The sequence below is a fragment of the Cervus elaphus genome, chromosome 1, assembly GCF_910594005.1.
Source record: "Cervus elaphus chromosome 1, mCerEla1.1, whole genome shotgun sequence".
Lineage (NCBI taxonomy): Eukaryota > Metazoa > Chordata > Mammalia > Artiodactyla > Cervidae > Cervus > Cervus elaphus.
Window position 1 is genome coordinate 73,406,410 of NC_057815.1, and position 27,733 is coordinate 73,434,142.

The window sequence follows — 27,733 nt, forward strand, 5'->3', positions numbered from 1 at the left end:
AGCACCAGCCACCCCCCCGGGCATGACAGCCAACGGTGTCTCCAGACATTGCCAGATTTCCTCAGGAAATTGGGGGTGGATGAGAAATTACACCTGATTGAGGACCAACTTATATATGACAATGTGTGTGGTATGCCCAGAATAGAGTAGATGTTTCTTGAATCTCCTTTTCTTTTCCTTCCTTAATGGGGCTACTGAAATTCCCTATCAAGTACTTATATTTCCTCAAAAAAAATTATGTCTACCAACAGCCACCTCTCAGTGAATGTTTAATCTGAGATATGTGGGCTTTTTTTGTTTGTTTGTTTTGGTTTGGTTTTTGGTTTTTTTTTTTTTGGTCAGTCCAACCTGGCTCTCCACAACAGCTTTATTCAAAAACATTAATTATCAGTGCAAAGGGATAATAGTCAAAATTTTCCAGTGGTGAGGCTTGGGCTCTCATAAGTGTTGTCTGTGAAGAAAGAAAAAAAAAATAACCTTCTCTTAGTAGGAGAGGAAAGAGAAGGAAAAACAAAAGAAACGACAAACCTGAAATAAATTGGAGGCTGTAGGTGTCATGGCAATGCGAACTGCGGGATGATCGATTCTCCTAGATTCTGAGTGGCACATTCTGTGCACGGAGCACCAGCTGACGTCAATCGGATTAAGTGGCCTCAACGGGAGCACTGCATGCAAGATGAGTGAAATGCAGGCCCCAAGATTTGTCATTGCCTCCAGACACAGCTTCCTACTTCACAGTGAGAGGGAGGAGAGTCTGTGAATGAGGAATGAGAAGAGGAATGTTTTCGTTTAAGGAAAAGCTCTCCTGGTTTGTACAATTGCTGCAATATGAGTGAAGTCTGAAAACACTTCACTTTCTGTACATGCCTTTGTTCAGTAATATGTCTAGTCAAATGACATTCTTTCTTTTTGGATAGGGCTATCTAAACTCCCCTGGCTCCATTTCGAGAAGTGATGACAGACTTTGAAGACAATTTTACCTTAAGGCACAAATTTAGAGAGAGCAGAGGCTCAGAGTTCACTAGTAGATTTTGCCAATCTTCCGAAATTAATAATTTAAATGAATTAATGTATTCAAAGGGCTTAGAATAGAGTCTGACATTATAATTCTGTATAATTGTTAACTAGTTTCATTGCAATTGCTGCTGTTGCTGCTACTTTCACTTTTTGCCAGATACTGTTCAAGAGTCATCAATGGAAAGAGTTCCCCAAACCTCCAGAATGGATTAAGCTCCTGTCTTCTGTGATTCCACAGATAAAAGTTATCCCATTCATAACTTACTCCATTCTATTAAAATTGTTGTCTGATTACTGGTTCTCCTTTCTGAAATGACCTCATGCGTGTCTGTTTTTCTTTAGTTTTTGAATCTTTATCATTAGTGCTTGTTTCATGTGTGTTTGTATAATTTAATTATTGAAAATATCCTCTCAGTGAACAATTGTCATGATTTTTCTAGGATATTCCTATCATGGAGAAAGCATGATAGGATAACCAATAAAAGTGAGAAAAGCATTAGGAATTGTCTTTCCCCAAACCATCATGGCTTATTCTTCATCAATGTCATTCATTCGAGTTCAGTGGAGACTCCTGTTCTCAGGACAGATGACCAGAGATCCATGGATGGCTCTGTACAGTGAAGAATTAACCTTACTCAGAGAGAACTTTAGCCTTTATCCTTGGCTGCTAAGAGGTAATATCTAGGTTCCTGGAACCTCTCTCTGATAAGAGCATCTCTGTTTGCCTGAGGGCTTGGGCCACTAGATAGTCTAATAATGTGATTTATGATGAAAGCTTAGACACACATTATCAGGAGAACTGGTAACCATACCCTGATGTTATCTAGGAGAGACTGGATACCAGCAATCAGCCCTGTAGATGGTATAAAATTAAGCCTCAGTAGAAACTCTGGATATCATAGGCTCAGGACAGCTTTTCTGGCTGGCAATTCTACAAGTGTGTGTGTATGGTCACACTGTGTGGCCAGGAGAAAGTAACACTATCTATGATTCTGTGGAAAAAGGGCAAGCAGAAGCTCGGTATTTGGATCCCTCCAAGTCTACCCTATGAAGCTCTCTTCCTCTGGCTAATTTTAACCTGTGTCCTTTCCCTGTAATGAATCATTGGTGTAAGTTTTCAGCAAGCCCTATGAGTTCTTCTAGTGAATTATCAAACTTGAGGGTGGTTTTGGGAGTCCCCCAGACTTGGTGTCAGAGGTGAAGGTGGTATAGTGGAGAATATTCCCTCTAATTGTACCCTTGGCTAATACCATTGCATTTGGCTCTGAGCAATCATGTTTGGGGTCAGTTGATAATATTCTTGTAAAGTTCATTTCCCAGAGCCTAGGATCCTTGAGTCTACCTGAGACTGCAGCAGTAAATTTCCTTCCCCCTGTTACTGAGCGGAACTGAGTAATGATAGGGGTAAGGTAGAATGAACTGATTATTAAGGTCTTAATGACAGTTTTTATATGAATAGTTTGCTCTTTTTTTTTTTTTTTTTTACTTAAACAGCTATGAAAAGTGAATGTGAAAGTGACTCAGCCGTGTCCAGTTCTTTGCGACCCCATGGACTATAGCCTGTCAAGCTCCTCTGTCCATAGAATTCTCCAGGCAAGAATAATGGAGTGGGTAACCATTCCCTTCTCCAGAGGATCTTCCTGACCTAGGGATTGAACTGGGTCTCCTCATTGCAGGCAAATTCTTTACCGTCTGAGCCACTACAGAAGCCCACACAGGTATAACCATTCCTTAATATACACAAGGTTTATCTATGACCTGTGCTGTCCAAAGATGGCCACTTTTGCAAATCACCTAGACTATACATACATTAAATGTGTTGCTAGAGAATAAGCATAATTTTCCAGAGCTGGATCTATGATCTGATTAAGCAACCACACAGAATAGTTTGTCAATAGAAATAACTAGTCTCATTTTTTTGGAAGCACAATTTTTTGTTTTGATTTTTTTCTGTCATCCCTCCTGGATCTTTTAACTTTTATCCCAGGACCAGTAATCAGACATTTCCCTAGAATATAACAGTAAGTTTGTCATGTCACAAATCAGAGAAGAACTTAATTCTCAAATGCAAGTCTACAAACATATGACTTTCTTATTTATAACAACATGTGTTCTAACTTAGGACCTCATGATTGCTAGGCTTGGAAGGATTTTAAATCACTCCTTCCTGAGATGTTATCATGATTTCCAGGGGCATATATGTAGTTCTAGGGTTTTGTAGAAGATGAGAGAGAATATACTTCTTAGAAATATCTAGATACATGTCGTTACTGAAATGTCCTTATGTGTGGCCAATTTGGTGACCACCTTGTAGCTCAGCTTCTATACCATTTGGGGCCTTGAGATACTTTCTGTGACTCTGTCATGATTTCATCTACCTCAGCTGACCAATTTCCTTTCTCAGATAATGACTACTTTCCAAGAAGTTACTGAGAAGTCAATGCTGTTCTTCTCATTTTCTCCCTCCCTAATGTCTTAAGCTGAAAGAGAATTTCTTCCCCTTATTTTTGGTCTAAGTTATCTCTTTTCCATGTGTCTTCTAAATTGTCTTGATGATTTCAGGTTTTGGAACATAAAAAAATATTTTTGTGTTCTACGTTGGCACATCTGTCTTTTCCATCAGTACATAAAGAGCTAATTCCTTGCTGAAAGAAAAGGAAAGAAGGAAATTCAGGGAGGGGAAAAGTTAAATGAGATAATAGATTCTATATCATCTCATTAAAAGCTCAACCTTGGGACTTCTCTGGTGGTCCAGGGGTTGAGAATCTACCTTGCAAAGCAGAGTACATGGATTCCCCTTGTCCGGGAACTGGGATCCTGCTGCAGAGCAACTAAGTTGGAGTCGCAACTACTAAGCTTGCACACCGCAACTAAAGAGTCTGGGTGTAGCAAGGAAAGATCCTGTATGACACAACTAAGACCCCCCATGTCACGACTAAGACAGCACCAAAAAAAAAAAAAAAACAAAAACAAAAATAAAAGCCTTGGCCTCGAGTCATAGTGTAAGATACACACTTAACATCATGACCAATCATCACATAGGCATAGTACCACATGTGTACATAAGATGCATCAGCATGACCCATTACCACATACGTATATATATAGAAAATGTTATGTGCATATGTACACACATAAACACATGTATATATGCATATGTGTAAATATATGAGAGAAATACATTTTTAAGAAACTTCTACTATATTGTGTGTATTTCCTAAAAACTATTTGCCTCTATTCTGTGTTGTTAATGATGATGGCATCCACCAGATTGATTTTTATGAGCACTGATGCATGACAACTTAATGTTTGAAAAACACTAACTTGGTTATGTGACACTCTGTTTTCATTGCTGAAATGGACTTCTGAGGGAAGTGGCTGAATTCTTTTCAATTTTCAGGTCGAAGAGTCAGTGATCCATCAAAGCATGCAATTGGAAGGATTTTGTTGCAGAGGATTCTATTAAAGAAATCCCTACTCTATTAAGTCCTATGATTTTAACTGCATGTTTGGAAAACTGTAATTAAGCCCCTAATATGTGTTTTTAAATAAGTGATCCCAAGTCTTTATCATTCCTCAGTACCTATATCATACAGTACAGGTATTATTGTCCCTATTTTATTGACAGTGGAGAAATGAAGGAAAGGAGGGAGGGAGGGAAAGAGGTAGGAAGAAAAGAAGGAAGGAAATTCTGGGAGATCTAACATTTTCAGTGTCACAAAGCTAATAAATACAGATGTGGATCCAAATCCATATCATCAAATTGCTAACCCCATCCCCAATATACCATGTACCACTTTGCCTTTTGAAATACTTTTAAGCTCATACTTACAAAGTGCTTATTATGAGCCAGGCACCGTTATAACACCATTGTGTGCAAGTGAGTCGTTTAATCTTTGTTGTGACCCTATAAGGTAAATGTTATTATTTTCCACATTTTATAGAATAGGATACTAAGGAAAAGTAGGTTAAATCACTTGTTCAATATCGTACAATTAATCAAATATGGAAACAAACTTCAAGCTGAGACGTCTGACTCAAGAGACTCTTCAGTGCAGATATCTTTGGAAAGTTTGCCCACTGGTCCAAAACATTAAAGAAATTTAGTGGCAATCTGTGGCCATGAATGTAAATTTTCTTATATCTTTAACAAATTATTTATGTCACATCTCATTAAAATATATAATTATAACAATATATACATATATTATTTAAGTGACAATTTATATAAATATATAATATGTGATTTACATAATAATAGAATAATTTTAAAGTATTGTAGTTAGAAAGTTTAATAAAATGTATTTGATTAAAAAAGTAAATTTTAAGTGAGGTAAATAAAAAGGTTATTGCTTCTGTTTTAGTCGCTGAGTTGGGTCTGACTCCTGTGTGACCTCATGGACTGTAGCCCACCAGGCTCCTCTGCCTGCGGGATTTTCCAGGCAAGAATACTGGAGTGGGTTGCCATTTCCTTCTCAAAGGGATCTTCCCAGCCCAGTGATCAAACATATATCTCCTGCATTCCAGACAGATTCTTTACCACTGAGCCACCTGGGAAGCTCAAATAAAAAGATACATTTTTATTTTTTAAATCTGGACAAAGGGGAAATAATGGTCAGAGAAATAATGTGTAGTTATTACATGAACATGATAGAAGGCCTTGTCCTTGTCCATCTGAGACACAGAGAAATGATTTAGTACTATGTTCTAGAAGGTTATATGGGCAAAGTCGCTTCAGTCATGTCTGACTGTTTGCAACTCTTTGGACTATAGCCCACCAGGCTCCTCTGTCCATGGTATTCTCCAGGCAAGAATACTGGAGTGGGCTGCCATGCCCTCCTCCAGAGGATCTTCCCAACCCAGGGATCAAACCCATGTCCCTTATTTCTCCTGCATTGGCAGGTCGCATTTTACCACCTGGAAGTGCCACCTGGAAGCCCCAGAAGGCTATAAAAGAGGTACAAACCATTTTCTGATTATTCATAGAATTTGTTTAGTAATATATGCTTTATAATCTAGTATGGAAAAATGTTTCAATTTATAACAATGTTTCATTAATGCCAAAGAGGATTAACAGTTGTCTCTTGGTATTTGTGGGGACACTGGTGTCATGACCTCCATGAGTATCCAAATCCATAGATGTTCAAATCCTTTATAGTAAAATGACATAGTATTTGCCTATAAGCAAAACACAACCTTCTGTATTAAATGATCTCTAGATGAGTTATAATACATAATGCAATGTAAATGCTATGTAAAACATTGTAAATACAATGTAGATGAAAGAAATAATTGCTTGTGAGCAGAAAATTCAAGTTTTGCTTTCTGGAATTTTTGTTTTAATATTTTGATCCCTGGTTCATGGGATTCTCAAGGCAAGAACACTAAGTGGTTTGCCATTCCCTTCTCCAGTGGACCATGTTTTGTCAGAACTCTCCACCATGACCTGTCTGTCTTGGGTGACCCTATGGCTCATAGTTTCATTGAGTTAGATAAGGCTGTGGTCCATGTGATCAGTTAGTTAGTTTTCTGTGATTGTGGTTTTCATTCCAACAAAGGTCCATCTAGTCAAAGCTATGGTTTTTCCAGTAGTCACAATATGGATGTGAGAGTTGGACTATAAAGAAAGCTGAGTGCCGAAGGATTGATGCTTTTGAACTGTGGTGTTGGAGAAGACTTTTAAGAGTCCCTAGGACTGCAAGGAGATCCAACCAGTCCATCCTAAAGGAAATCAGTCTTGAATGTTCATTGGAAGGACTGATACTGAAGCTGAAACTCCAATACTTTGTCCACCTGATATGAAGAACTGACTCATTTGAAAAGACCCTGATGCTGGGAAAGATTGAAGGCGGGAGGAGAAGGGAATGACAGAAAATGAGATGACTGGATGGCATCACTGACTTGATGGACATGAGTCTGAGCAAGCTCTGGGAGTCAGTGATGGACAGGGAAGCCTGGTATGCTGCAGTCCATGGGGTCGCAGTATCAGACATGACTGGATGACTGAACTGAACTGAATTGATCCCTGGTCTGTTTATTCTGTGGTCACAGAACTCACACACAGAGGCTAACTGTATAAACCTGACCCAAGTATTTTATAGTTCTGGGGGCATATTAGAATTAAACTCACATGTTTAAATTTTAAAAACCAGGAAATGGTGGTAATATACATTAGAAAATAAGTATAAGTAGACCTGAGTCTGATTATTGGCACGACCACATTAGTTTAGCACACCTGAGGAGAGAAATTGATCAAATTACTTCGGTGACTTTGACTGTAGAGTTAAAATCTGTAGCACGAGGTGCAACCTACTACAACAAGCTTTGAACCTTCTTTTTTCATTTTTTTTGTTTTGCTCACCAAGTCACAGATTTCAATGTTACAGTATAGTTTGCAGATTTTGATGAAATTGCAGTTTCTCAAAGTAAATTATAATAGTAACTTACAAGCCAAACTGGGAAAATTTGAAAATAAAGGGAAGTCATTCATAATTCCATTGGGACAATAAGCATAAAACAGGACCATCCTAGGCAAATTTGAGATGTAAAGTCACTGGGAGAAAACTTAGCCTGTATGGTTGCTAAAATGTAGAAGTTCTTTATCTACACCAGTGAGAAAATGCCCAATGCTCCAAGTTTCTTACATATCTCTTAAAGCTTCTCCCCTAGGACACACTGGTAAGACCAACCAACCAATGATCCAGCAGATGAAGAGACAATGACTAGGACATTTCATAGCACTGACACATTGGAGTCTTCATATCCATAGTTGAGTGACCATATTCCTATTTTATATCCTGTTATCATTATTAATAGTGCTCCCTTTCAATCACAAAAAAATGCCCTAAATTGGATGATAAATTTTATCTCCATCTGAACAAATGTGGGCATTCTGAACAAATGTGGCACTCCTGGTTGGAGCAGGAAGACAGAATATAAACTTTTCCCCCAGTTCCCAAATCTAGTTAAATAATGTAATAGGTACTCAAGTTCTGAAATATGGCATATAATAATAGCCTCCCAATGTGGCTGCTTTCCTGTGGAGTGGGTCTTACTGCTTTACTCTAGTACACAAAGTCATTTGCCTTGAAGCTATGGACTCCTTTGAATGAAGATGAGTCAGATAGTCCTTTGGGGCAGGAGAAGAGGATGTATATTATTGCATTGGAATTGATTCCATTTCCTGTGAATATGCTTTTCCCCAGAAATAGCCTTTGGTCCCCAATATTTATTTAAAAGTACTTTCTAAGTTGACAGTATATTGGCATCTTGGTACTAAAATTATGTTTATGTTAAAATGTAAAGATGTCCCAAACTACCTATATATACATATCTTGTCAGTAACATGCAGAATGGTATTCTTCCAGAAGCTGGAAGTGATCAGAAAAGACTAAATTTGCACATTCATAGATTCATTCAACAATTAAATATTTATGAGTACCTGTTATATGCCAGGAAGTGCCCTAAGTACTTAGAACACAACAAAGAACAAAACAAACAGAAAATTATTGGGGAGATTTGGCACTTTCAGATAAGGTGGTCAAGGCAGTCCTTGTTTTAAGACGAAATCTGAGCAAAGACTTGAATGAAGCAAGAGATTTCACTTTAATGAATGTTTTGGAGAAGAGAATTTCCAGAAGTGAGAGTAAGGTAGAATAAAGGAGCTGAGGAGAGGTTTTGTTTAACTCTTCAAAGAATTGTGGAGGTGGGCATGGCTGAAGCAGAGAGAGCAGGAGATGGGGCCAGACAACAAAGAAACAGAACCCAGATCAATCAGTCTTGAAGGCCATGGTAATTACTTTGACTTTAATTTGAGAGAAATGGGAAACCATTGGGCAGCTTTGCGTATCTCTGTGACATTATATGACTTACATCTTAGAAGGTGAACTTTGGCTGTTGTGGGTTGAAAATAGACTGTACAGATGCTGTTTGGAGCATATTGCAGAAAAATCTAGGAGGAAGGTAGTGGTGAGTCAGAACAGGATGGTCAAAGTAGAGGTGGGAAGAGTCTCTGTATTTTATTAATACATGTACAGAAACAATAGCTCCTAAGAGATGTGAAATATAAGAAGAAGTAAGAAGGAAAAAATCAGTGAAAATTCAGATGCATGTGTTTATTGTTTGTTTTACTGATGAATGTTGCCATCACTACACATAAAGAAGATGGTGGATCGATAGGATCGGAGGTGGAATATAAATTGGTTACATTTAAGGTATTTTGGGGCTTCCCTGACAGCTCAGTTGGTAAAGAATCCACCTTCAATGCAGGGAACCCTGGTTCAATTCCTGGGTCAGGAAGATCCACTGGAGAAGGGATAGGCTACCCACTCCAGTATTCTTGGGCTTCCCTTGTGGCTCAGCTGGTAAAGAATCCACCTGCAATATGGGAGACCAGGGTTCAATCCCTGGGTTGGGAAGATCCCCTGGAGAAGGGAACTGCTACCCACTCCAGTACTCTGGCCTGGAGAATTCCATGGACTGTATAGTCCATGGGGTCAAAAGAGTTGGACACGACTGAGCAACTTTCACTTCACAAGGTATTTTTGGACATCACACGAATATGTCACATTGACAATTCCAATTCTAATTAAGAATCGGAGACAGAAATTAATGTCTTAGTTTTTTTTAACATTTTAACTAATTTATTTTTAATTGAAGGATAATTGCTTTTCAATATTATATTAGTTTCTGTCACACATCAACATGAGTCAGCCATAAGTATTATATACAAAGCTATGCTGTGCAGCAGACCATATAAAATCATGGGAGATGTTATCTGTACCTCTTCATGATCCTGTGGCTGCCTCGGCTACTGATTTCTTTCTCTCCTTCATAGCCACATTCTTTGAAAGCATAGTTCATACTTATTTTCATTTCTTCACCACAGATCATACTCCTCAATAGGCTATAGTCAGGCTTCTTTCTTTTCCCTAAAATTAATCATCCTCAGTTAAAACAGATGGAGAAGGAAATGGCAATCCACTCCAGTATTCTTGCCTGGAGAATCCTGTGGGTGGGGGGACTTGGTGGGCTGCTGTCCATGGGGTTGCACAGAGTCGGACACGACTGAGGCGACTTAGCAGCAGCAGCAGTTAAAACAGAACATAACCAATATCACTCTACAAGTTCTTGGTTCTCATATTACTTGATCCACTGTGCCATGGGACGGTGTTGAACACTTTCTCCTTCTTGAAACTGACTTTCCTTGATTCATGAGAAGATTCTTCCCGTGTTTCTCTCCTATCTCAATATTATTTTTCATTTTCCCTAAATGGGTGGTTTCTTTTGTTCATGCCTGAAAGGTTATGTTATCTCAAGTTCCACTCAGTTCAGTTCAGTCACTCAGTCGTGTCTGACTCTTTGTGACCCCATGGACTGCAGCACGCCAGGCCTCCCTGTCCATCACCAACTCCTGGAGTTTACTCAGACTCATGTCCATTGAATTGGTGATGCCATCCAACCATCTCATTCTCTGTCATCCCCTTCTCCTCCCGCTAGCCTTCAAATCATCTAAGTCAACAAGTTCTCCCTGAAAAATCTTTTCTTCCAGAGCTTCAACAATCACCAGATATGCTGATGACACTAAGCTATATCTCTAGTACAGCCCTTTGTCTTTAGGGCTTCCTGAGTAGCTCAACCGGCAAACAATCCACCTGCAATGCAGGAGACCCTGGTTCAATTCCTGGGCTGGGGAGTTCCCCTGGAGGAACGCATGGCAACCCACTGCAGTATTCTTGCCTGGAGGATCTCCATGGACAGAGGAGTCTGGCGGGCTACAGTCCATGGGGTCACAAAGAGTTGGACACGACTGAGTGGCTAAGCACAACACAGACAGTGGATTCATTCAGACAGCTGTTTGCTGAGTGTCTCCAATGTGGTATCCCATAGATAGCTCAAAGTCAACATGATCTCTACTTTCATTCACCTTGAACATACAGACACACACACATGAGTTTCCCTTTCCACTCTTAAAAGACATTTCCTTCCTAAGAAGTTCCTCAAGCCAGAAATCTTTAAGTTGTCCAACCCTTCTTTTCCCACCCACCTAATTGACTCTACCAATTCTAGGCTTTTAATATATCCCTTATCTCTCCCCCCTTTTTACCTTCTCATGTCCAGATTTCCTGATTCTTCTCTTAAATCAGCCTGATGGGCATACCCACTTAATATTTCTGGAATTGTTACTTGAAAAGCTGGTACTATATGCTAGTGAGCTAAGATGATAATGTGAATACAAAATTGTTTTGTTTGTTTGTTTTTTATGACATTCCTTTAAATCCACGACTTTGCCAGTTTTGACCATTAGACATGAAGCCTCTGTTGTCCAAGAGGATGCATCAGAGCAGAATCAATGATCCATTCCCTTCATTTTCAGTGTTCAAAAGCAAAAGTTCTGTTATAGAGAGATGCAATTTTTAGAAGAATACTTCATGAGGGTTTTTTGGGTTTTTTTTCTCTTTTTAGAAATGATAAATCCACTCTGAACCCGAAAAGAAAGAGAGATTTAGAGAAGGGAGCAAAAGAGTATGATTGTTATGTTGTCTGTAGTTTAAAATACGTCTGGAAAAATTAATTGTTTTTAAGCTTTTTTATTACTTTAACCCATAGTTTGAAGTATATTGCACATTGAAATTTAGTGTGTATGCACACACACATATACATATAAACACACATGCATGTCTGACTGCACACATACACATATGACTGATATAGACATATTAAAGGAAATAGCTATCCTTCCTCTTATGTCCCTATATTTTGATTTTTTTTCCCTTGTTACATTGCAGAAGGAAATGGAAACCCACTCCAGTATTCTTGCCTGGAAAATTTCATGGACAGAGGAGCCTTGTGGGCTACAGTCCATGGGGTCAAGAGTTGGACATGACTGATATAAACATATTAAACTATATCATATATAACTGATATAAGCATATTAGGGAAATATTGATCCTTCCATTCCATGTCCCTGTATTTTGCTTTTTTTTTCCTATTGCATATCATTTTGTAAAAATTCTACTCTTGATATACTTCCCAACCCAGGGACTGAACCTGGGTCTCCCGCATTGTAGGCAGATGCTTTACCGTCTAAGCCACCAGGGAAGTTTAATGATCAGAGGCCTGCAATTGAGAAAACACTGATAGTGTGAACTAGATACATGTGTAGGTAAATTAATATTAACTTACAATCAAAAGGCAGTTAGTTAGCTTTTAAATCACCCCAGTCATAAATCTACATTCCAAAGATTGCTGGTTAGCACCAAAACAACCTGATCAGATTTTCGTGTTTCCTCAAGACTTCGTAGCAAGTATTTCAAAAGCTTTCTAAAAATGTACTAACAAATTGGCTAAGGGATATTAGAAACAACTTCTGTGTTAAAAGTAAATATTGTAAATATGTGGTGTTTACAAATATTGTACAGGCATGTCTGCTCTTGCATGAATGGAATTTGAAAAATTATAAAAACCTGGTTGGCCCAGTAATCAAATGTGTAATTATATATTGCATCTAGAAATTTATACTCCCTTGTCCTCACTAGAGAAAAGTTTTCCTGTGTGATCTACCTACAAATATATTGATCCTGCCACGGAATCATTTCTGCATTTGTCTCATAATAAACCTTTCATTCAAGTTGACTGTCCAGGGCTGAACATGGCAAAAATCAGAAAGAACTAAGCATGAAGAATAGGTTGTATGACTGCCTTTGGACCTGTGCTAAGAAATGTTTATATCTGTGGCAGATATCATGTTAGGCTTGTTCACATTATAAGAAAACACTTGGTAGTGGGAAGGACAGGGAACAAGAGCCTTTTCTATCTCTAAATATCAGAGTAACCTGATATTACCAAAAGACAATGACCTGAAAATTGTGAATGGTCAAGTTAGCTTATAGCAGTTTTGCAGTATAGATGTTAGTGGGTGTTTGAGAATTGCTACAATTTGCTTATTTTTGCAACTCAAGTGTCCTCCATGTAGATAGTGGCAAATAAATACTCCAGGTGAGTGGAAAGTTGAAAGTAAAAGAGACCTGTTTTCCACTTTCTTCTGGAGCTCTGAAAGTGATAACTTCACAGAATTCCCAGGATCCTCATAACATAAGATGACAGGCAGCCTGGATGCTGAGGCAGAGAAGACTTGAAGTCACCCCAAGCTTCCTGAGGTCTCAGACCCTATGGAAGAGGAAACCAAATTGCTAATCAATCTGAAAGGGTTAAAGTGGTTAGCTACAATGGTCTTAAGGTCTGGTTAGGGGACTCAAGATCAGAATTTCTGGAGCATGTCTTCAAATCTTCTTCAGCACTTCCTATGTGCTGTGCTAAGTCACTCAGCCATGTCCAACTCTCTGCGACCCCGTGGACTGTAGCCCACCAGGCTCCTCTGTTCATGGGATTTCCCAGGCAAGCACACTGGAGTCGGTTGCCATTTCCTTCTCCAGGGTCTCTTTCTGACCCCGGGATCAAACCCACGTCTCTTACATCTCCTGCATTGGCAGGCAGATTCTTTACCACTAGCACCACCTGTGCATAAACGACTGTTAAGCGCTCTCTGAAGCATGGTTTCCTGATTATATAGGGGCTTCCCTGGTGGCTCAGACGGTAAAGAATCTGCCTGCAATGCAGGAGACCTGAGTTCAGTCCTTGGGTTGGGAAGATCCCCTGGAGAAGGAAATGACAACCCACTCTAGTATTCTTGCCTGGAAAATTCCATGCACAGAGGAGCCTGGTGGGCTACAGTCCTTGGGGTCACAAAGAGTCGGACATGACTGAGCAACTCACACAATAGTGAGAGGAAGAATGTATACCTTTCAGTATTTCCATGAAGATTCATTGGATAATATTATGGAGAAGGCATTTGCTCATAGTTTATAATTATAGATATGTAAAGTCTAATTTGGGCTTCCCTGGTGGCTCAGAGGTTAAAGCGTCTGCCCGCAGTGCGGGAGACCTGGGTTCAATCTCTGGGTCGGGAAGATCCCCTGGAGAAGGAAATGGCAACCCACTCCAGTATTCTTGCCTGGAGAATCCCATGGATGGAGGAGCCTGGTGGGCTACAGTCCACGGGGTCGCAAAGAGTCGGACACGTCTAAGTGACTTAACTAACTAAAGTCTAATTTGGATTGATGTCAGAGAAATATCACTTTTGTCTCTTCTAAGAGATACACTGAAGGTTCAGTTATGAATTGAAGAAAAAAGAGAATTAATCTTTATTGAATGTCTCTGTGCTCATTTTGTGAATGTATCTTTTAATCAGCTCAATACCCGTGATCAATGTGTACCCTTCTTACACTCACATTATAGATGAGAAAAATGACACTAAACCGTTTTGCCAGTCTCAGGGCACAGGCAGGGTTTGGTTTATATTGAAAACTGAATTCTGACTTTTCAGATAGAAAGACAAATATTGAAAGATCTCACTAATGTGTGAAATCTGAAAAGAAAACCAAAACAAAACAAAACAAGAAACTCGTAGAAAGAGAGCAGATGAATGGTTTCCAGAGGCAGGGGAGTGGCGACATTGGGTGAAGGTCATCAGAAGGTGAAAATGTCTAGTTATGAGAGAAATAAGTTTGGAGTGATATAATATATAGCACTGTGACTACAGTTAACAGTCTTGTATGTTTGAGAGTTGCCAAGAGAGTAGATCTTAAAAGTTCTCATCACAAGGAAAAATACATTTGTAACTATGTGAAATGATGGTAGTTAACTAAACTTATTATCGTAGTAATTTTGCAATATTTATCAAATCCTTATGTTGGACTTCCCTGGTGGCTCAGACGGTAAAGCGTCTGCCTACAACGTGGGAGACCCGGATTCAATCCCTGGGTCGGGAAGATCTCCTGGAGAAGGAAATGGCAACCCACTCCAGTATCCTTGCCTGGAAAATCTCATGGACGGAGAAGCCTGGTAGGCCCCAGTTCATGGGGTCGCAAAGAATCGGATACGACTAAGTGACTTCACTTTCACTTTATGTTGTATATATGTAACTTAAACTTACACAATGTGTATATTAATTATATATCAATAAAATTAGAAAATATATATAAAAAACAAAAATGTTTGACTTTAAGAGCCATCCACCTTGCTCCCTCTCTGATGCTACTACTTTAGACACAGTTTGATACTATGTTACTATATGAAAATGAACCAGTAGACCTCCTGAAGAAAGAGAACAAGCCTTTTACATTGTTTTTAGTAACTTTCTGAAATGTACAAGAAATAATTTATAATATCACTTTTCCAAGGAAAGTTTAACAAAGATTTCAGAAATATTTTCAGATAAAAAACTATTTTAAATAAATAACATAAATATCTTCACAGGATAAAGAACTGTCTTTTCCATTTTTACCCTTCTTTAAAAATAACCTGGCAGCATTACACAGCATCAATATTTTTTCTTTGAATTAATGCTCAATCCATAGATGTCATAAAATAAATATGAGCTGGATGATGTCTATGGATTAAGCATTAATTTTAAAAATATATATTTATGTCTCAGACAGTAAAGAATCCACCTGCAGTGCAGGAGACCTGGGTTCAATCCCTGGGTTGGGAAGATCCCCTGGAGGGCATGGCCACCCACTCCGGTATGCTTGCCTGGAGAATGCCCACGGACAGAGGAGTCTGGTGGACTATAGTCCGTGGGGTCACAAAGAGTCAGACACGGCTCAGCAACTAAGCACAGCACATAGGACACTAAATAAATCAGAAATATAAACCTTGGTTCTTCGTGATTGTTAAACATTGTTTTGCAAAGCTGGAAGTAGATTAATCTCTTTGGCTACTCAGAAGCCTTTTATGAATATCATAATGCATCGCAGAATGAATTTCTCCTTTTTGGTTTATATGTAATGGTTTAATGGAGGAAAATTGAGTGGTTAGCACTAATTTTGGGTTATTTATGTCTCACAAGATGTTGCTACTAAGTGATCATATCCCAACATCCAGTGAAGCCAGACCCTGGTCAAAATTGTCCTTTGAATATGATGAAGCTGTGGATAAAGTACACATACATGAAACATATATGTCACTTGGTACAGTGCTTACTGCTTAGTTAGTGCTCAGCTGGTATTCTTAGTGTTATCCTTATAGTAGTGCTGTTATTTCTGTTAGTGTTATTTTATTATTGCAAGGCACTAGAAGGAAATAATTCAATGGTACTCTATGCATAAGAATTATGTTTTGTAGCTGTAGGTATCAACTTGGCTCATTGATGACAGTGGTGATAACAATAGCAGTCTATTATTTATAATTTGACATATGTTTATATTTAGATATATCCTGTGTAATCCTTAGTGTGAATCTATAAGATGCTTCTTTATTAACACCATTTGGCAGAAGAAGGAATTGAGGCTCACAGAAATTAAGATATATGCCCAAGTTTATATAGCCGTTCAGATTTTGTTTCTGATTCTCTTCAAGGTCCATTTACTTTCCATTTCTCAAGCTGCCTCTGTTGTGCCAAACTCCTTTCAAATCCTTGGGATATTAGTCTCTAGAGAGGGAATTCATGAGAAGCAGCTCAGAGGCTTTGAAACTCAGCCATCTGACCAAAAGATATTTCTATGACCAGCACAAGAAGGGCTTCACCATTGCCCAACCATACTTAGTGAAAGTCACTCAGTCCTGTCCAACTCTTTGCAGTCCCATGGACTATACAGTCCATGGAATTTTCCAGGCCAGAATACTGGAGTGGGTAGCCTTTCCCTTCTCCAGGGGATCGTCCCAACCCAGGGATTGAGCCCAGGTGTCCTGCATTGTAGGCGGATTCTTTACCAGCTGAGCCACAAGGGAAGCCCAAGAATACTGGAGTGGGTAGACTATCTTTTCTCCAGTGTATCTTCCTGACCCAGGAATCCAACCAGTGTCTCCTGCCTTGCAGGTGGATTCTTTACCAACTGAGCTATCAGCATACAAACCATACTTAAGCAACCATTTAATTCATTCTGAGGGTAATCTCCACCTGAGAGATTTACCTTATATTTTACTAGATTGTCTTCTGGTGTAGAGAAGCTTGCCTGTATCATTGGAAATACTTCCAGCATATTTTCACTGTTTAATAACCATAACAAGAAAATTTTAGCATTTGTAGTAGAGATACATTTATTATCTATTGAGGAAGGTTTCTTAAAAATAAAATATTGATAAAAACAAATCAATAAAATGTTGAGGGGCTAAACCTTTATAATTCTTGTCAAACTCAGATGAAACAGTTCCTTTTACCTTTAGCCTCACATACATTTCATACATTTTTAGTATAGTTAGATTGTTTTGTATTCAACATTTTATCATGAGATTCCCCCCATCTCCTAAATGGTTTTGAAAAAAAACATACATTAAGGCTCAGTGTTTGTGCTTTAATATAAAATGTATTGACAAATGGACAGTGACATACATCTGTGATTAAAATATCATACAAAATAGTTTTGGTATTCTAAAAAAACAAACCTAGTGCTTCATCTCTTTAAATCTCCTTTCCCCCTTTAAACAACTAATTTCTCACCATTAAATATGATCTCAGCTGTAGGTTTTATTTGTAGATGTTTATCATCAAAGTGAGAATGTTTCCCTTTATTTGTAGTTTGCTAAGAGTTTTTATCATGAATGGATATTGTAGTTTGTCACATATTAATACTTATCAGTATTGATTGATATAATCATATGATTGTTCTTCTTTAGCCTGTTGACATGGTAGATTGTGTTGATTGACTTTTGAATGTTAACTTAGTCTTTCATACCTAGAATAAATTCTACTTGGTCGCGGTATAATATTTTTCTACACAGATGAATTTGATTTATAATTTTTGAGACTTTTGCATTTATATGCATGGAATATGTTAGTCTGTCCTTTCCCCTTCATGCAATATTCTTATCTGATTTGGGTATCAGGTAATACTGATGTCATAATGATTTGGGACACGTTCCCTCTTCTATTTTCTAGGAAAAAATGTTGGAGAATTGGTCTTATTTCTTCATAAATATTGGTAGAATTTACCAAAGAAACTATCCAGATCTTTCCTGGTGCTTTCCTCTTTGAAAACTTATTCATATTTCATTCAATCTGTTTAGCAGGTGTGAGCTTACTTATAGTATCCGTTTCTCTTTACATAAGTTTGGTAGATTGTGTATTTCAAAGAACTAGTCTATTTCATCTAGTTTATCAAATTTGTGGAGTTGTTTTCAGTATTCTTTTATTATCCTTTTGAGGTCAGTGTGACCAGTAGTAATGGGCTCTTTTTTCATTTCTTTATTGGTGATTTATCTCTCTATTTTTTCTTGATCAACCTGGCTAGAGAATTATCAATTATATTGATCTTTGCAAGGAAACTGTTTTGGTTTCACTGATTTTTTTCTCTATCTTTGTTTTAAATTTCTGCTTTATTTTTATTGATTTATTTTCAAAGTTTTATTATACTTTTTCCTCTCTTATTTTAGGCTTAAATTGCTCTTCTTCACTAGTCCTAAAATGTAAGCTTAGGTTATTGATCTTTAGATCTTTCTTCATTTCTACTCATCAGTCAGTTCAGTCACTCAGTTGTGTCCAACTCTTTGCAACCCCATGGACTGCAGCACACCAGGCCTCCCTGTCCATCACCAATTCCTGGAATTTACTCAAACTCATGTCCACTTAGTCGGTGATGCCACCTAACCATTTTATCCACTGTCGTCCCCTTCTCCTCCTGCCTTCAATATTTCCCAGCATTAGGGTCTTTCCCAATGAGTCAGTTCTTCGCATCAGGTGGCCAAAGTATTGGAGTTTCAGCTTCAGCATCAGTCCTTCCAATGAATATTCAGGATTGATTTCCTTTAGGATTGACTGATTGAATCTCCTTGCAGTCCAAGGGCTCTCAAGAGTCTTCTCCAACACCACAGTTCAAAACCATCAATTCTTCAGTGCTCAGCTTTCTTTATAGTCCAACTCTCACATCCATACATGACTACTGGAAAAACCATAGCTTTGACTAGATGGACCTTTGTTTGAAAATTACGTCTCTGCTTTTTATATACTGTCTAGGTTGGTCATGGCTTTTCTTCCAAGGAGCAAGTGTCTTTTAATTTCATGACTGCAGTCACCATCTGCAGTGATTTTGGAGCCCAAAAAGTAAAGTCTCTCACTGTTTCCATTCTTTCCCCAGCTATTTGCCATGAAGTGATGGGATCAGATGCCATGATCTCTGTTTTTCGAATGTTGAGTTTTAAGCCACCTTTTTCACTCTCTTCTTTCACATTCATCAAGGGGCTCTTTTGTACTTCTTCACTTTCTGCTATATGCATTTAATTATGTACATTTCCCTCTAAACACTACTTTCACAGCATTTTGATAACTTATATTTGAATTTTTGTTTAAATTTAAAATATTTTAAAATTAGTATTTCTCTTCCACTTTGGCTCAAGTGTTATTTGAAAGATTGTTGCTTTATTTCCAAATACTTTAATATTTTTCAGCTTTCTGTTATTGATTTCTGGTTTATCACATTGTTGAGAATGTGCTTTACATGATTTCTGTCATTTTAAACTATGGAGTTTTTTTTTTTTTTTGGCCCAGAATGAGAGCTATATTGGTGGATATTACATAGGAGCTTGAATGTATATTCTACTGGTGTTGAAAGGAATATTCTGTAAATGTCAGTTAGGTCAAGTTGATTAATAGTACTGTTCAGGTCAGCTATATCTTTACTGATTTTCTGACAGCTTGATCTATCATTTGCTTAAAGAGGAGTACTGAAGACTCAAACTATAATAGTGGATTTCATCTCCTTTTCAGTTCTACCAATTTTGGGCTCATATATTATGTCACTCTGTTGTTTAGGGCATACATATTAAGGATTGTTATGTGTGTGCACTTAATTGCTCAGTTGTGTCCTACTCTTTATGACCCCCTGGATTTTACATGGAATTTTCCAGGCAAGAAAACTGGAGTGGGTTGCCATTTACTACACCAGAGGATATTCCCAACCTAGGGATTGAACCCACATCTCCTGCACCTCCTGCATTGGCAGGTAGATTCCTTACCACTGCACTACCTAGGAAGCTCTCCTTGGAAATTATTCCTTTTTATTACAGTGTAATTCTCCACTTAAACCTTAGAATTTTCTTTGTTCTGCTATTGCTTTCTTTGGAATTAATATAGCTACTCTGACATGCTTAAGATCTTTCATTTAGTGTTAATATGGTATCTTTCTTCTGTGCCTTTATATGCAACCTATTTGATCATTTATATTTAAAATGTGTCTCTTGTAAATAATGTATAGGTAAGGTCTTCTTTTTTTTTTTTTTTAAATCCAATCTGACAGTCTCTACCTTTTAATATGTGTATTTAGGCCATACACATTTAAAGTTTTTATTGGTATAGTTGGATTACAGTCTGCCATATTTGTACCTATTTTCTGTCTGTAACATTTGTTTTTTATTTTTTCTCCATTTTTGTCTTCTCTGGGTATAATTTAACATTTTATATGATTTGAGTTTATCTCCCCTCTTAGCATATTAATTGTACTTCTTTTTAAATGTTTTGAATCTTGCTTTAGAATTTTGAATATACATTTTTACCAGATTATATCTGCCTTCAATGACACTAGTTAATCTGTCCTCTTCTATAGTATATATACCTTGCAATATCATATTATAGTATTTCCAAATCCTCCCTTATAGCATCACAGTTATTAATTTTACTTATCCCTATGCTATAATCACTCAACATATCATTACTATTATTACTTTAAGCACTTATTATTTGTATCAATTAAGAAAAATAAAATATTTAGTTTTACATTATATTATTCCTTATTTAATGATCTTCCTTTCCTTATGTAGATCTAAGTTGTGCCCCTATATATATTCCTCCTTCCAAAAGAACTCCCTTAACATTTCTTGCAGAATATGTTATTTTTGTTTGCCTGAGGAAAATGTTTATTTCTTTGGCACTTTTGAGGGCTAATTTTTCCTGGATATAGAATTCTACACACCACTGCGTATAAGAACAAGGATTTACTGTACAGCACAAAGAACTATATTCAATATCTTAGAATAACCCATGATGGGAAAGAATCTGAAACTGTATGCTTGAAACTAATACAATATTACAGATCAACTATAATTACATTTATATGAATTTAAATTTAACTATGAAGTGAAGTGAAGTCACTCAGTAGTGTCCAACTCTTTGCGACCCCATGGACAGTAGTCTGTCAGGCTGCTCTGCCCATGGGATTCTCCCGGCACGAATACTGGAGTGGGTTGCCATTTATATAAGTATAAATTTAATATTTATAACAAGGTTAAACTGAAAATCATTCAAGCCAGGCTTCAGCAGTACATGAACCAAGAGCTTCCAGATGTACAATCTGGATTTAGAAAAGACAGAAGAACCACGGACAAATTACCAATATCCATTGGATCATAGAAAAAGAAGGGAATTCAGGAAAAACATCTACCTGTTCTTCACTGACTACATAAGAGCCTTTGTGTGGATCACAACAAACTCTGGAAAATTCTTAGAGATGGGAATACCAGACCACTTACCTACCTCCTGAGAAATCTTTATGCAGGTCAAGAAGAAACAGTTAGAACTGAACATGGAACAACAGACTGGTTCCAAATCAGGAAAGGTGTACATCAAGGCTGTATATTGTCATCATGCTTGTTTAACTTATACGCAGAGTACGTCATGCGAAATGTCAGTCTGGATGAAGCTCAAGCTGGAATCAAGACTGTCAGGAGAAATACCAATAACTTCAGATACGCAGATGATTCCACCCTAATGGCAGCAAGCCAAGAGGAATTAAAGAGCCTCTTGATGAAGGTGAAAGAGCAGAGGGGAAAACCTGGCTTAAAATTCAACATTCAAAAGCCTAAGATCATGACATCCTGTCCTATCACTCCATGGCAAATAGATGGGGAAGCAATGGAAACAGTGAGAGACTTTTTCGGCTCCAAAACCACTGCGGATGGTGACTGCAGTCATGAAATTAAAAGACACTCGCTCCTTGGAAGAATGCCTACCATCCAGGCATAATTATTATTTTTTGTTGTTGTTCAGTCGCTCAGTCGTGTCTGACTCTTGTGACCTCATAGACTGCAGCACACCAGGCTTTCCTGTCCTTTACCATTTCCTGGAGTTTGCTCAAACTCATGTCCATTGAGTCAGTGATGCCATCTAACCATCTCATCTGCTGTTTCCCCCTTCTCAGTTGGGACTCAGTTATTGTCTTTCAATTGTTGCCTTCTCAATTGTTGTCTCCTACTCTCAATCTTTTCCAGCATCAGGGTTTTTTTCCAATGAGTCGACTCTGCACCATCAGGTGGCCAAAGTATTGGAGCTTCAGCCTCAACATCAGTACTTCCAATAAATATTCAGTGTTGATTTCCTTGATGGTTGACTGGTTTGATCTCCTTGTAGTCCAAGGGACTCTCAAGAGCATTTTCCAGCACCACAATTTGAAAGCATCAATTGACTGAAACTTTTTATGGAAATGCAAAGGAAAAGTGGAAACTCATGAGACAGGCTGGGACCTGGGACATAGGATCCTTTACTGCAGTGCTTGCACCTGTTCAAGCATCTTCTCAAGCAACAAAATACAAAGAAACTATAAGGTATAAAAATAACTGCCTACATGTGCAGCTGGGGTAAATTATGCACAAGATACAACAAAGACCAAAAACCCAACTGCCACTTCTGAAAAGCTGGGAGCAAAAGCAGGATATTGTGCATGCCCCCTGCACACAAACACCACTAAAGGGGTGACAAACTGCCTAAGCCACCCCTCCAGCCCAATCCCTGGACATATCTCTACCCTCACCCCATGTAAGGAAGCAGCTCTTCCCCTCTCAGGGAGCAAGCGAGCAAGGGAACCTGGTTCTTGTTGTCACTCCCCCCTGCTGCAGCAGGGGCCCCAGTAAACCCTTGTCTGAATTTCTTACTGGCCACTTATCAATTTCTATTGATTATGGAGACCAAGAAGCCTGATTGGTAACACTTGGAGTAATAAGTGCTGCTAGTATGAAGGAATACTTAAATAGAAGTGCAGAAAGAACTAGAAATCAAAAGAGAAAGGAACAAGTCCCTTTATCTTTATCATCTCCCTCTAACGCCATTTATAAGCAGAACCTAGTAGGGAATAGCCTGGACATGTATGCTTCACCAAGAATCCTATAAAGGAGGGTGGTTTGGAACTTAAATATTATAGCTTAATAACGTTTAGACCCTTACATTGAGCATCCAGCTCTTTCTCCACTCAAACTGTCCCCCTAGAAAGTTCTATAAACAGATAACATATTTTATGAGCTACTGTATGACATCCACATCTCTTCCTTTCTTGTTCTAGCTCTTTCCCAAACATTTGAAATTGAAAATAGGAAACAGTGGCTTCCCAAATGTTTCTGCTACTGGAGCTGTTTCCTGGCACTAGTGTTACTTCTTACTAAAAGCTCCCATGAAATTTCAAGTGTACTAATACTACACAGTGCTAATACTATTTAGCTGTGCTAGAGATAATTCCCATCCACTCAATTCTCATTGTCTATCCCCACTAGACTAATAACTTTGTCTTATTTAGGACTCACAGATCCAAGCACAGAAAACTAGTCTTGCTAAGTCAGGCAAAGAGGAATGTGTTAGAAGGACATGGAAAACCCAGGAACTGGGGCATTACTTGGATCTGGGTAGAGTCTCTACAGAGCACTAATGGGAAATGAGTCAACTTACAGTATTTATAAATACACTTCAGTCTTTGTGTTACACAAACCAAGATCCAGATTTCAGGTGGAGAGAATCTGATTGGCTTATCTGCTTAAAGTGCCCACATTTTGGCCGTGGAGAACAGGACACCTTGAATGACAGCTATGCTAAGTAATATGCAATGGAGGAGGTGTAGTTTCCTTAAGGAACATCAGGATATTCCTTTCAGAAGTAAAGGGGATGGAATCTTACCTGTTCTTATCCGACAAAAATAACTTAACCCTTTTTTATTACACACTCTGTCATGATTATCCAAAGGAAAGCAAATGTATGCGTCTCATACTGCTCATATCCTTTGTAAATCACTTCTCATATCCTTTTCTATGTCCTCTTGCCTAGGACTCAGTCCCCTCTCTTAGACAGAAAAGGTGTGTTTAGTCTGGTATCATTCATACACCTTCTGCGCTCCTACAACCGAAGATCCATCTCTTCTAATCATCCACTCCAAGTTTTGTCTTCACCCATTTAAAATAAGAATATTTTAAGGTAGAAATTTGCTTCTTCTTCCTTTTTTTTTTTTTTTTTGATTGTTCTATGTGCTCACTCAGTCATGTCCAACTCTTTGTGGTCCCGTGGACTGTAGCCCACCGGGTCCCTCTGGGATTTTTCCAGGTAAGAATACTGGAATGGGTTGCCATTCCCTTCTCTAGCAGATCTTCCTGACCCAGGGATCCAACCCATTTCTTTTTTCTTTTTTTCGGATTAAGGCCAACACCATAGTCAGCCAAAGACCTACTTTAAACATACTTTCAAAAGCATCCTGGAAAATAACACTGAAAATTTTCACTTGAATTGAGACAGCCACTCATGGAGCAGCACCATGGATTTTTTTTTTTTTTTTAACATCTGCCACTTTATTTATTTAATTTTTTTATTTGCAGGAGGAGTTGAAAGAAATTTTAAGGGTACTTTGATTTTTTTTCCCCCAAACATGAATCATTCAAGTAAAACCAACTTAACTATAGAAATGTAACAAAGTAAGGAGGAAAGTAGCATAACAACTCAAGAGGCAAAATTTGAGGGGGAAGAGATGGGTGCACTCTCTCAGTTCACCTGCTCAAGACCACCTCCCCAGAAGGCAGGCACAAGGACCCATTTTAAGAGGATGTTTTGCCCACAAATATCTGAGAATATTTCAGCTTACAGTTAAAAGGAAAGGCAAAAAACAAAACAAAATACCCCACAAACCCCCAGCCATAACCACCTTCCTTAATCAATCATAGGAGTTTCTTTTCATTTTATAAATAATATTAATAAAAATATTGAAAACAATTATTTTCTCATCTTATATCTGTAAAGATAATAGAAGTCAGAGCTTTTTTAGAAAACAAACTTGGATTTTGCTAACATGCAAGTAAAGAAAAAAGAAGTGCTGGTGAGTCAGTGATACTTGAATGGATGATGAAAATGTGTTTCAAAAGTTAGTGTCATTATTTTATAAACTAACAAGAATGTTACAGGCCCAGTGGCTTTCATATACATTACCCCACTGATTGCCAGAGATTTTTTTTTCTCTAATCTGACTGATAAGAGAAGCATTTGTTTCTTCCTTTCCTTTTCCTGGGATTCATCCTAAAGCCTTATGATCATTTGAGTGTATCTAAATTTCTAATTTTAAAATGTTTTCCTTTCTGAAGCATTCAGAGCCAAATGACACATGTGTCTTTGATTAGGCAAGGAGCTTCCATCAATCTCAGTTTAATCCATAGGTACATATCAAGTGTCTATAATATGTCAGGTTCTATGATGGACAGTAGGAAACAAGTGATGCATAAGACAGTCATATTCTCCACCCTTTCAGAGCTTAGAGATAGGGAAAGAAACATATATTTGACAAATACAGTTTTGACAAATTTAGTTTTCTGGATCCTAGGATTACCAGGTTTACTGAATAAAAATACAGGAATTAAAGTTCAGTTTCAGATAAAAATATTTTTAATATAAGTATATCCTTTGTAATATATATTACATCTTATAGTTTTGAAATTGCTATTCACTGGGAATTCAGATTTTTGTGTGATCCTGTGTTTTATCTGGAAACTCTCAATAGACAGTACAACAAAGGAAGTATATTTCGAGGTGTGTATTTTTCTAACAAGGATTGGTCCCTAGATCAATTAAATAATGATACTATCAAATATATTAAACAACAATATTAACAGGTGGGGGAAGAAGAGGGTGGGATGAACTGATAGAGTAGCATTGAAACATGTACATTACCATATGTAAAATTGGTAGCTACCAGGAAGTTGTTGTATAGCACAGGGAATTCAACCTGGTGCGCTGTAACAACTAGAAGGGTGGGATGGGGTAGGAGGAGAGGTAAGTTCAAGTGTACATATATGTAAGTATATATATATGCTTATGGCTGATTCACATTATAGGGTAGAAACCAACAGAACATCCAATTAAAAATAAATAAAAAAGATAATACCAATAATGAGGCAATCTGAAGAAGAGATATATAATGCATGTCCATGAGACTTTTTCTCTAGGTTCATATTGCAAGAAATGATTCAATGTCATGATACAAAGGACTTCCCAGGTGGTGCTAGTGCTAAAGAATCTGCTTGCCAGTGCAGAAGATATAAGAGATGCAGGTTCAATCCCTGGGTTGGGAAGATCCCCTGGAGGAGGGCATGGCAACCCAATCCAGTATTCTTGCCTGGAGAATCCCATGGACCGAGGAGCCTGGTGCACTATGGTCCATAGGGTTCCAAAGAGTCAGACATGGCTGAAGTGACTTAGCATGCATGCATACATAATGCAAAAGTATTATTTCTACATTTGGAGAAAAATCCCATTTCCTGAAAAGGACAGTATTCTGCCTCAGGGATTCCATGTGGCACATGCTGTGTTATTATCTGTGAACATTGCTGGAACTAATCATAAGATCACTGCTCCCAGCAGAAGTGCAGACTATGGTGAATTTTGGAAGTGCCATGTCTATCCATGCTTTTCAACCGATACAGAAAATCCTGAATGTGAGACATTAAAAACTGGTGTATAAATGATCAGAAATGTAGTCAAGTGGAAAGATTAAGGTCAAGGGGCAATTTGGGTGACAATTCCAGTTCTTTTACAAAAAGTACCTGTCCATTATAGGTCTATATAAGTGTCCATTGCTGCATTGTGCATGTAATAGACTGCTGAAAACTGTTGACCCTTAATTTGGGCATCTCTGTCTTTCTGAGTCTATTTCTTCACCTATGATCTGACCAAAGTGTATGAAGATTTACAGCTGTGACCTCCCATTAACAAGGTAGGAGGTCTAATTCTGCTGGTCTATGGGAACTTCCTAGTTTAACTTATAGTTAATAATGATTACATCTGACATTTCTTTACTATTACACTTGAGTGTAATAGTAGCTAAATCTCTACCTTCATGCATTATTTTAATCTTTGCAACAACTTGAAGAGACAGAAACTTTATTAATAATCTCCATTTTACAGATTAAATAACTGAGGCTCAGAGTACTTTATTTTTCCAAGTTCAGTGTCTCATAAATGATGAATATAGGAGTAAAACCAAGGCAGTCTGATTCCAGACCATGTATTCTGATCACTAATGAATTCAGTGTCCAAATGGTTATAGCTACCAGTCCTTGTGTACATTAAATACTTTCTATGCATTATCTTATTTAATCCTTACAAGAACTTTATTGAGGACACTAGCTTAAGGAAATCAAGTAATTTGCCAAGTCATAAAGTAAGGAAGTAGCAGTCTTGATTCACCCCTAAATCTAATTCCTAAATCATGGTCATAATGACTACTAATACTGACTGTTTCATTGTATATAAGAAGATGCTGTGCCGCTTCTAGAAATTAAGAAGCTGACCTAAATTTGCACAGCTAGTTAGTAACAGGAATAGGACAAATAAATACACTGTCTCTTGATTCCTGGTCCAATGAACTTTCGATTATTCCTCTGCCCGCTTTCTCATTTCATTGCTCTGAGCTGACGTTCATTAGTTATGAAATTT